The sequence below is a fragment of the Passer domesticus genome, chromosome 8, assembly GCF_036417665.1.
Source record: "Passer domesticus isolate bPasDom1 chromosome 8, bPasDom1.hap1, whole genome shotgun sequence".
NCBI lineage: Eukaryota > Metazoa > Chordata > Aves > Passeriformes > Passeridae > Passer > Passer domesticus.
Window position 1 is genome coordinate 42,062,471 of NC_087481.1, and position 12,631 is coordinate 42,075,101.

Genomic DNA, 12,631 nt, shown 5'->3' on the forward strand with positions numbered 1-12,631 from the left:
CATGTTAGTGTCTATGGCTTGCTAGGAAAGTCTGTGTTATATAGAATAAGCTTAAATCATACCACACCTCTGATTTTTCATTGATAAACAAAAGCATTAGAGGACTGCATATTGCCAACTGTGCCTTAGCGTTTGAGTTTTTGTTCCCAAATTATGTGGGGATTCTGGGTGGTTGGTTGGGTATTTTTACTAAAAAAAAACCCCTAAGAGAACAGAAGTTGAAGTTTCAAGTTATTCAAAGGGATTATACAGCTAGTATATTCTTTTATAAAGGTAAACCAGGATAACATTTTTTCCAGCCCTTCCATATTTTTAGAATATCCTTTCCTAATAATTTTTTAACATTCTCTTGTAATACTTCCACATTGCGGGAATTATTAAGTCACCTATTTATATGTAAGGTTAAAAGACAAAGACCTATGAATTATATACCCAGGATATAACCCCTGAATTATGACCTTTTTGTAACTTTTTTCCCAAGAGCTGTATTCCCTTTGGATGTAGAGCTGTCAAACAGTCACTTCAGATTTGTCAACATATTCTGTTTGGTTCTCAAGAGCTGTGTTAGGGCTCTGTTGATTCACAGGTCCTTGAAGAGTTCAGATCTTGGGAAAAGCCAGAGCTGTTCTTAGGATTTCAGGGGTTTGCTTTTGTTTGGCTGCTGTTTTGTTTTTTATGAATATGTGCTCATTCCTTCCCAATAAACAGTAAACAATATCCAATTCAACCATGTGGCACATTCCAGAGCAAGACTTTATTCTGCTTGATCACTTCAAGTTGCCCAGACTGATCTTGGCATTAAGCTAAAGGAGTTTTCTCTGGTCCAGTCTTTCACACAAGAGAAAGATTTGAGACTCATGATTACCCATTATTTCAGCTATAAATCTCAATTCCCTGTGTTACCAGGTCAAAAAGGAAACATTTTTTCCTTTTCCTTATTGGCTGTCTCCATACGCCTTTGTCTAGGGACTGATGTAACTTGTGGTTTTGGAAGAAATACGAATAATTTAATTGCAACATTTCTATAGTTTGCAGGAAGTAGAGCTCAGGTATGTAACCTACTTTTCACACCCCCAGACACACATCCCCAGCCCCAGAATAAATAGAGACCATAACCATATTGTGTTGTCTGAAACTCAAGGCTACTAATCTTCATTCCCCCAGAAACAGAGCCATCCAGGACACACAAATAAGCTCCAAGTCTTTTTTCTGAGTTCATGAGGTCTCATGAATTCCTGTTATAAAACAGTGCACATGGAATCCAAGCAGGTTAAATTGTCTCCTTCTGGAGCATCTCTGTCCATTTCCCTGGGGTGCTGTGGCATGAGGGCACTCCTGTTTTCTGGTCCTGTGGGTGCTGGCGTGTCGAGGCTGCTGCAGGGATGGTCACTGGTGTGACCTGCAGGCTCCCTGGCAGCCACAGGCAGCACAGGAGAGCTGAGAGAACCTCTGAGAGTTCTGGGTGAGTTAACACAGGAAACAGAGAGAATTGTGTGATTTAGGATTGTTTTGAAGGACTTGGATGGGGATGATGTGTAATATAGTTACAGTTCAGCCTTTCTGCAGGTGTCTCCCATGTGGATTGATTGCTTGAGCTTATCCTTGTAAATAGTTCTTTAAGTTCAGCTGGAAATAACACTTTTGTCATTTCTTACATAAATTTATAGTTTTCTCTTTGGTTGCTCCCCCAAGAACATCTGATTACCAGTGTTCACTTCAATCTCTGTGGGAATAAAATCACAACCAGAATTGTGCTCTGAGTTCGTTCTCTTGATTACTGTCTTTGACTTCTGATTGCAAATGAGCTTTTAACAATAAAACCATACAAAAGAAATTAGAAAAATGTCAGGGCCAAATCTACTAGTCTCTCCTGAGGACTGCAGGATTGACAGAAATACTCAGTAGAGCTGATGAAGTGAGAAAAATAATAGCTCATCTTCGAGCTCTGAGCTATAAACCTTCAGCGGAACTCACATTTGCTAGAGCTGTTTGTTAAAGCATCTCTTATCTCTGATCTGTCTCTCAAATGCAGTTTAATCATATTTATCTACTTAATATTTTAGGAAGAGAAGTTCTGAACCTCAGGGAAAAGTGATACATTGACTTTTATTTGACAGCTCAGTATATTGCAAAGGACATTGTATTTCATAGAAAGCCAGCTCAGGGACATCAACAAGTGCCTCTGAGTGCTAATTTAATGCCTCAGAGCTTCTCTGTAAGTGAAACTTTTCTAGCACAGTGTTTTGATTCATTAACAGCAATTCCATGCATGTCTCATCGAGCTCCCCCTTCCTAAATCAAATTGCCTTGAAAGTCATTAACATTTTTACTTGATTTTCTAAAAGCGTTTTAAATGTATAGTGTGGTTTTCAGGTCTTGCAAATCTCTCCACACATCATTCTCGGAAAATACTTTAAAGTCTGCTGACAGAACAGGGCTTCTCTCAAAACAGCATGAAATAGCATCCCCCTCCTTGCCTCCCTGTCACAGAATCCATTGATGTGGCATTACAGAACCTTCATGTAGGAAAGAAAAGCTCAATTTTTAAATAAGTCTGAGATAATTAAAATTCCCTCTTTCAGTCTCTGAGAGCACCAGGCCACATAGCAAGGGGGGGAACACCTCCCTTGTCCACTTTGAGTTCTCTTGAGCAGAAAATCATTCAGTGGCCTGGAAGTGCAGTCAGGTCAGGTCCAAGCATTATAACCAGCAGGGCATTAACCTTGAAGACAAGAGCCACTGGTTCTAGTTCCTTCTTTGAGTACCTTGGAAATTAAGTTAAACATTCCTGGAACACAAACCATAAACTAGCACTCTGCTTCTAAAGGAGTGCCCTAATCAGTGAGCTCTGAGCCATGCTCACGCCTGCCATCCCTTTCTGGTTCCACACAGACACATAAAAAAATCATATCTGTGTTTCTGTAACTGCAAAAAAATAAAATGCTGTTGGACGAACAGGTTAAAGCTCTCTTTACATAATGCACATGGGTTTGCATTAAGGCAGTCTAAATTCTTTTCAAGAATTGTTACCATGTTTGTCTTCTATGGAGACAGGTTTTAAGCTGGAAATACCACTATGATACCAGAACCTTTTTTTCTATAACTTCATTTTGCAGGCAAAGAAGTTGTTTAATTGCAAAATGTTGACTTTTTCTGAAAGATCTTATTTTGAAAGTAATTTGGTTTTAATGCAAACTTCTCAGATTTAACAAATCAGGGTTTAGGTAATAACATTTCTTAAGTGTCTTGCATGGGATCTGTGTGTTTTGAGGACTGGTAGTATTCATAGACACAGCCTTTAAAGACATTTGGAGATGTTGCAATTTTCAGTTAAAGTTCTGGACTTGATAGACCAAATAGAAAAATGTAACTTTTTTCTGTCAATCTAAAGAAGTGATCATAATTTTTGAGCAGAATACCTGCTTTTAAAAAATTAATAAAATATTTGCATAAATTAAGACATTTTTATCCAAAGAAGGGTGGTTGATAAACAACTTTTTGCAACCATTTAAAAACAGAACCATTTGGTAGAATGTGTTTCACATTCTCTGTTTGGAGGCAAAAAGATGAAGAGCAGATCTGCAAAAGTAGGATGACAATCTCTTAAATAAGCTTTTATATTTTGTCCAGACATTCCTGAAGCTTCTAACTCTCATTTTGACCATTAATGTTTTATCCTGATAATGTCTGTTATTTTGGTTTGCCCTGAGACTAAAGTTGAATTGCTATTGCCTGGGCAAATCACTCTGGGGATGATTCAGATATCTTTACAAAATCAAACTAATTGCAGAATGATAAATTAATTAAGCTCCTTAACATTTCTTTACTTGGAATAATTCCCAGATAATAAAATATAGTAAAACAAATAATTTTGCTAGAATAATTTTCTTTTGCTGAGTGTCAAAATATGAATGTAGCTTCTTACTACTGGAGTATCTCTAACTTAATCATGTAGATCACTGTAAATGAGCTTTGTTTTGAAAGTTCAGTGATTTACAAGCAATATTTGAGGTCAGACTTCCTGTGGAGAACAGAGGTCTCGAAGATAAGCAGGCTGTTGTCTGTGAAAAAATATGTTCAAAGTAGGTATGGCTCACTGTGGGTGTGTATGGTATCTGCAGGCCATGTAGTGATTCATGATTTATATACAAGTACTAGTCATAATAACTAAGCACAAAAGCAAAACAAATTATTCAATTGCAGCCTTTTCATATTAACTTCAGTTGCAACTGTTAACAAATTATTCAGCCTAGCAATATATATGCAAATAGAGGTGGGATTTAGGAACACACATATTGAGAAGGACTATGCTTGCTTAAGGAATTAGACTTCAGCTGAATTTCCCAAGCATGAAGGAGGTGAAGTACAGTCCAAATAATTCAGTTCCTCTCAAGTTCAGGTCAAACACATCACGACACAGAGTGGACGGCAGCCTCCCTGAAAGACACCAGAATCTGACTCTGCTCTTTCCAAGCAAGGGAAAAACCAGCTGCATCTGCCTTGGGCAGATCCCTGTGTGGGAGCAGGGGACCACCAGTCAGGGAGCATCTCTTTCTGTGTAGTGCTGGGACAAACTATATTTTTCTGGCCCTTTTTTCTCCCCAGCAACTGCTGCTTCTTGTGCATGCAAAAGGCTCCTCTGATTCTGCAAGTGGAGTGTGCTGAGGTAACGCTTTGTAGGAGTTGTATTTTACTTGCTTCACATCTCAGGGGTTTTTGTGGCCCACGTAGCTGACAAGTGCTCAGAGGGGCATTCCCAGATGTGTCTCGCTTCCTTTGCCATGTGCATGGAAACATAATGTGCATGGAAATATAATGTGCATAAAGACCTGGCACAGTCAGGACAAGATCAGAAGGCAGCCAGCTGTGTTACTCAGGAGGTACCACAGCAACACTGCTGAATGTTTGAACAAGCAGCAGTTATGTTAAGGAATCATGGAGAGGAGCAAAAGGTCGCTCTTGTTCCTTTCTGTCAGGCTCAGCACATCCAAGTTCTCCTTACACTCAGGTTGTGGAGAGGGATTGAGGGGACACATGGAGCAGAGCCTGCTTGTGCTGCTGTGCCTGGTGGGTCTGGCGGCTCTGCTGCTTTGCACCAGTCCAGGCTGGAGCTGGGCTGGCCAGAAAGGAGGGATGGTTTGCTCTGTCCTCTGCTGGCTGAGAGGGTCTGGGGGCATTGGAGCATTTGGCCTGGTTTTTAGAATAAGCTTCTGGGAAAAGGGTGTAAAAGAGAAATCTTTGCACTTGTAGACCATTGTGACTTTGTGACATTCTTAAATGTATGTATGTTCTCTAATTTTTCCTTATGGAATAAGCAGTAAGTGCAAAGTTAGTTACTCTTACCTCTGTAACTTTCTGCCATGAGCCATTCTCTCAATTTTTGCCTCTCCTTTCCAGGAGTATAATTATTTTACATCTGGTTGGGGTTTTTTCTAGTTGTGTTTCTTTGCATGATCAATCCTAGCTTTGCAGTGAAGCTCTAATATATTAAACAAATGTATGCTCTAAGCATTGTGTGAATTTGATGTGAGTGCCTGACAAATAACCAACCTTACATGGATTTAAGACAGGGACAATCATGTAATTCTCTGTCACTGGTTCTGCCAACCACTCATATTTTTTTTTACTTTCCAAAGCAGCAGTTAGTAAGGTTGGCTGAACAGAGCAGGACAGAAATAGTGCTTAGTATGTCTCAAATTTCCCAACATTTTAATCTATACTGGAAAAAAATTGAGTTGGAAGCAGAAGTGTTCCTCTGCTTTCTAAACCAAAGCTGTAGAATGTTATATACTTGCTGTTTTAGTAGTGCACCTTCTTCAGGTGGATTCCAGCAATGTTCTGCACTGAAAAACCATGGCTTATCCACCTTAATCACATTGCAGCAGGTTCAGATGGTGCCTGAAAATGTTTTCCAATCAAAAGAGCCAGAATGATTTTCAAAAATTGCTGATATTCTTCTGAAAGCTGTCAGCATCAGAATAGCAACAGTTGGGCCCTTTCCATCTGTACTTTTTGTTGCTGGATTAATTTTAGATGTGCTGCATATGGATTATACATAAAATCTTGCCTCCCTGCTTTTGTTGTTACTGCAATTAACTCCACAAGTAACTCTTCTGGGGATTCATGGTCCAGCAAATGAGCCCCTCAGCAGGGCTGCTGGCTCTGGGAGCAGACACCTACTGAAACCTAAGAAGTAGTTAGAGGTGCTTTGGAAAAAGATACTCGTGGCTCTAAAGCTGGAGCAGAGCCCCCAGCACAGATTCCATCAGGGAATCATTCCATCAGGAGTTCCATCAGTGGGCTCTGTGCAGAGCTGGGTGTTATTGGTGATCTGCTGGGCATCCCTTCCTCCACCTGTGGAGCTCTTGAAATGATCACACTCTGGAACTCAAATTAATTTAGGAGCAACTAGCACATCTAGTTTGATTTGTTACAATTTCCCTCTCAAATATTTTCTAGTGGCATCGAGGAAACAGAAACTGATGGTTGTATGATAAAAATATGACCTCTGGTGACTGTCATCTAGTTTTTCAATGTAGATTTCCTCTGTTTTGCAGCTGCTGGATGTTTAATTAGTAATGAGGGGTCTATTGCCATTTGCATTAGTCAATAATTCCTGAAAATAGCTAGCACAGGGGAACAGGGTGTTTGTGTTCTTTTCATTGAAAAGTTGAAATCCTGCTTTAGAAAGAAAAGCATCCCTTGGTGATAATATTCATGTAAAATCATGTAAATGAAGCCAAAGAACCAAATGTAGCCTTTTTAAACTTGGAACCTTTTCTAGCACTGCACTATTCTTGTAAAATATTACTGGTTTTTTTAAAGCTCTTAATTAAACTTCTAACTTCTTAAATGTTGCTCTTTTTAATTTTTTTTTTTACTGAATGTGACAAGAACAAATGGTTTTTAATGGTTGTTTAATTAGTGGACTAACATTAGTATTAAAGTTTCTCTTCTGGACTGTTTTCTATTCAGCATCACATCCATTACAAGTACATTATTTTTCTCCTTTGGCTTGTCAGTGTTCTGGTGCTGCCAGTGACTATTGGCATTTCAGAATAGATCAGTTCAGCACAGAAGAATCACAAACAAGAATTAAGTTTTAGTACAATGGATAAAATGTTCATTCTGTGCAACTTTTGCTATGTAACTAAATTTTTTATTTCAAGTCTAAATTCTAACTAATTGTAAATAGGAACTTAAAGCCTCCTTTGCAAGATAACTATGCACTAAGCTGAATGACAACGAGAGGAGATGCACATTAAAGTCACCTTTCTGTAGTGTTTCCTCTTAATTAATGCTAATGTGTCTCTTCAGACACTCTAGCATTGCATTCCATTTATATGCCTTTTTGAGACAACCAACACGGGAATTAGATGGTGGAGCAAAGAGGATCTACAAAAATTTTTTCAGTGGCATTGTATTGAATAGAGAGAAAAAAAAATTGGTAGAGTCAAGGTTTAGAAAAGAGAAATTTAAACATAATATATTGAGGATTTGGAGGTGTGGGTGGTATGACAGAAAGATGACACAGTGATTACTAGGCAAAGGAAAGCAACAGAATGCTGAAAATAGCCTAAAAGTGGGGTATTGCCCCCAGAGGTCCTGTTGAAATTATAAATTTAGTGGAGAGTAATTTAGAAATTCAAGAATTTTATAAAATAATTGTGACAATAGTGAGAATTTTCTTCATCTGAACTAGTGCACTTGGGTCACAATGCCCAGAGCTGATCATTCATTACATGTATTTTCATAATCAGAAGAATTTTTTTTTTTCTAAATCAGCATTCTTGATATATAAATTGATTTATTTCAAAGATCTAAAGGCCTTTTATCTGAACTAATTACCTACCAGTGAAATAACACCAAGACTTAGTGAAGTGAGAAGAGCAGACTGTACCTGCAGTTTACAAAATCAAACAAAAAAGTAGTTTACCTGAAATAATTTGAGATATTTCATTTCAGTGCATGCAAGCTGCCTTCAAACACAACTAATTGTGAAACTTTTTTGGGAATGTGCTAATAGTAATACACCAGCTTGTCACCTTGGTTAGAAACTGTTTCTTTACAGAAAACTTTCCTAGGAGAAATGCAAAAATCAGATTCCCAGTCATGGCTCTGTCACCTCCTGACAGCCAACACTATCACTACTCAGTAATGTGATTTCATACTCATTCCTGCCTGAATAGCTAAATTAAAAATGGGCATTCTGATTTTCTTTTCATCTTCCTGCTTCTATATCCATTCTCAAATATTCACAAAATATTTCAGGCTATCTCTTCTATTATAATTCTGCTGTTAGGATTCTTGTATATGAATAAGTTCATTTTCTAATATTGGATTTTATTTAAGTTAATATTTAAAATAATTTCAATGCTAGTTAAACTACACAGAAGACTGTTACACTGCAGGTTAAATTGAAAACCTGAACAACACTTTAAAACACAAGTGAGTGGAGTGAACTGATACATGCAAAAAGGTTACAGAGATAGAAAATTATGAAAAAAAAAAATAAAGACAAAATATTTGCTGACATTTCTTTTCAGAGTTGCTCCTTAAAAATCCATTGATCTAGGATCAAAACTCAAAGGGTCATATTATTGAGCTGGTTGAAGTATCAAACCACAAATCTGACTCAACTGTGCCTTTAACTGCCAGACCAGCTTTTAGTAAACATGATCTCAGATAACATGCCTTGTTTTCAGCTGAATTCTCTGTAAAACTAAGAAAGCTTCTTTTCTTCTTTGAATCCATAGATAAAATGTGCAATTATTTGTTACTAATCACTTCTGAAACACTGAGGAACAGAGGGACCGAGAAAATTTTCATTCAGCTCATTCAAATACTGGTCCTGTTACCATAGGTAATTAAATGTTTGATTGTTGAATAAAAGTTTTCGAAGTGCAAGACAAGCCAAATTCCTTTTCCTTTGTGTTACTCAACAAATCAATTATAAAATGTTGTTTTTCTCCAAATCCATTCAATTTCAGTTTCCAATCTAAAAATAGCTGGATGCATACCACCAGTTAAAAACAGCTTTAATCTGTAGCTTGGATCTGCTAATATTTAATTAGAGATGTCATTCACCAGTTACAACACTTCAATTTTAAGATTCTAAGTACATGTGCATTAAATTATATAACTTCTTGAACATCTGCATCATATCCTTTTGGTCAGCAAAGGCAAGTATCAAAATTTATCAATCATTTCTAATTAATGAGAATTAGTCATTTTCAAAGACAGCAGGAAGTAGAAATGTAAAGACTAAAACTGATCTGTTAACTTTGGGTTTATTTTTTGCTGGCTTAAATCTTGAGGAAAAAGACTGTTTGAAACTTTCAGTTTACCAGTATTGCACCACAGCTAAGAATTGGTCTCACTGCTGATTTTTAAAATAACTCAAAAGAGAAAGTGAACTGATGAAAGTATAAATTTTTCTGAGCTGAATAATCATCACGGAAGACCAAGAAAGTATAGGAAAGAAACTTTTCTGACCTTTGTAACCTTTCTGTAAGAATACACTAAAATTTACTAGTTGTACTGGCCTGGTGTACATGATGCCAGGAGGTGCACCCAGATTCAACTGTGCAACCTACAGGGTGTTTTATTAATCACAGGCTCATCAACTTAAGCTGGTTGTGAGCTGAGGGAAAATCCATATTAAGAAAAAATCATGCCCTGGTTTATCTTCCTATAGGGAAAAAAAATTAATCTTCCTTCTTTTAATAAAAAACTGGAAAAAATTTGTTTCATGGACCTTTATGGATCCAAATTAGGCAGCCAGCAATGATCTTTGTTTGGCACCAGCAAGGGGCAGAGCTGCTTGTTCCACTATAAACCACAAAGGGTCAATGTCTTCCAGTGCCTTTCAAAGGCTTTGCTAGCCAAGAAGCAACATCTGTACTACAAATTAGAAAGGCTGAAATATTATCAAATGTCACTTGGAGGACAGAGATATCCATAGGAGTTTGTGTCCCAAGTAATCTCAGGACCATTTTCTGCAATAAAGCCTTAATCTTTCTCTGTGTTTTATCAGAACTAGTCAGTCTTTTCTACTACTTTGTTCACTAAATCACAGTTTAGGCTCTACAGACTGGAACATGAAGATAAGAGTTTGAAGTTTAAATGGAAAAAGATTTATCTATGTGAGCTGCAGTTTATAGAACTATAGCAGATAAAGATATTTTTGGAGCTCATTCAGGTTATTTTTCTTCTGCAATCTGCCGTGCTGCTTAACTAGTAAATTAGGTAGGCCAGTTCCTGGAAATAGAGGAAATTATAATCTATTCACCACCACTTCTAGGTGATAATTTAACAAACAATTTTGTCTTGCCAATTATCTGGGTTTGCTCTAAAGGGAGCATTATAAAGGCTAGAATGTACCTTTGTGGCGACAGAGTAATTTTGAATAACATTTTAAAACTTGTCTTATACAAAAGCTTTTGTGCTCAATGGTTTGAAGATCTTTCACTCGGGAAAGTCATATTGGAGCAGAAGACTAAGAGACGCTAAGTTGTAAAAGTAATTTTAATTTCTCATGTTTTCAATGTTGCATTTTGAGTTTGAGTCTTACATAGGCTTCCCCTGCCAAATGCAAGCTTATAGTACGTAAATATTAGTTTATTATTTGCAACAGGTACTTTTCTAGCTTCAGCTGTAAAAGTAAAAGTATTTCTGCCATCTAAACTTTTGTGGATAGCCTGGAATCAGGGATAAATTCATTAGGACAAATCCGAATAACGGAGCGTGCCCAATTTCTCACGAATTCCAGCTGCTGAGTGTCAGGATGTCACACATCCTTCATAAGGCCTCCCTGAGGCTGGTAATATCACACCAGTATGTTATGGCTGCAGAACTGTCTCTGGTCTGAAGCCCTCCCTAGAGGGAGCAGAAAGTTACATTTTTCAGGCTGTGCTTAATGATTCTGTAGGGTGGTATAAAGCTCATCTGGGAAACAGTAAACTTGAGTCCTGTTTTCTACTCCCAGAATTTTATCCACAACTTTGACTGTACTACAACACATCCACTGGATAAAGAACTCCTTAAATGTAAATTAGCATCTGAAGTAGTAGGCTGTGGAGCCATGCATTCCTTCAGTTCCATTTTGGTCCAATTGCCGTTGAATTATTTTCTGCAAAGGTGCTCCCCAGCAGGGCAGGCAGTGTTTCTGACCCTCAGAGCAGCGTGTTAATGCTCTCAGTCTCCAGGGAAGGAAGGGGCTGTGGATCTGGTGTCAGCCTTGGACACAGCTTGTCCATGTGCTGAGTGGTCTGAGCACTTTATGGGAAACCCAGATCCTGCCACAACCATCTCTCCAAGGCGGGGTGAGGGAGGTGCAGAGCTCTGGCTCTGCTGGATGCAGGGTCCCTGTGCTCAGGCTGGGCTGGCAAGGCACAGCTGGTGGTGTGGGCTGGCTCTGCCTCTGCACTCCTCGTTGCCTTGCAGCAGTTCAGGGAAGGGACAGATCAGAGGTACCCACACTGTGGTGGCAGCTAGGTAGGGCTTTATTGGATCACAATTCCAGAAATATTTCATTCAGTCCTGCAAAACTTTTGCCACAGGGTAAGGTTTTTTTAGATATATCGTATTTCTGCTCAAAAATTACTATTTTTTTGGGCATATATGCATCAAAATGAGAGCTTTGTTTCACTTTGTTATCACACACTAATTTGAAAACAATCTTTACCAGCATCAGAGCTCTTCAAATCAGAGTGATTTGAAACAGGCAACAAATTTTCTACCATTTTTTTTCTTGGATTGCTTCTCACTTTTGCTGTCCTTTTCAAGAAAATGATCACTCACCTATCTTTATTTTCATAATGTTTTAGATGAGAGATAAGTTTTTTGTTGGGGGTTTGTCTCTAATGATTCATCTATAATTCATGATAATAAAATAATTCTATTTAGTTAATTGCCAACCTGTTGTAAGTTGTTATTAAAATTTAGTTTCCTACCAGCAATTACTCCTCAGAAATCATATTTTATTCTCTCTGTAAATGTATTGCACTGTTCATGGAGCTATTATACCTGTGACATTGTAATAGCAACAGTGAAAATCAAGTCATCTTTCTGCTGACAGAATAAAAGCAGTAAATGTCAAACTAATGAATATAGAGTGGGCATATGTAAATGACCTAGGAGAACAGAGAGGTTCTTAACATTTTAAGCATAGATCAACCTGAGTTTCACTGTGTGAAAGACTCTTATGTGGTTCACCTGCACTGGCCGTAACTTGATCAGAAATAATTTTTTAAAGGGCTTCATATTCTTGCTGAAAATTAAGTCGTGCTCAGTAGATACACAGCTTGGGAAGAGCAAAGCTGCTGAGCTCTGCGCTGTGCCAGGGCAGGGATGTGCCAGGGCAGGGGTGTGCCAGGGCAGGGATGTGCCGTGTGTGCCACCCCTCACTGGCACTCTGCTGCTCCCCAGGGGCTCGGGGTGCTGCTGGGGGGATCCTGCCCTGGGCACTCCTGCATTCAGGCCTCGGGAGGGGCACAGGATGAGGACACAGCTGCTGCCTGTTTGCTTTGCCTTTGCTTCGGAGAGTGGCACAAACGCACTCAGTGTCTCAAGTGCAGCTTTTCTCTGGGGGCATTTCCCACCATGGCCCCTGCTGCTGTTTGTGCCTTTC

At 38.5% G+C, this 12,631-nt stretch overlaps 1 long non-coding RNA gene across 1 annotated transcript in view; it reads left to right on the top strand.

The window, feature by feature from the left end:
* Nucleotides 1–12,631, top strand: part of LOC135306596 (uncharacterized) — a 70,299-nt gene that overhangs the window by 46,196 nt on the left and 11,472 nt on the right. The gene's annotated exons all lie outside the window — the stretch shown is intronic.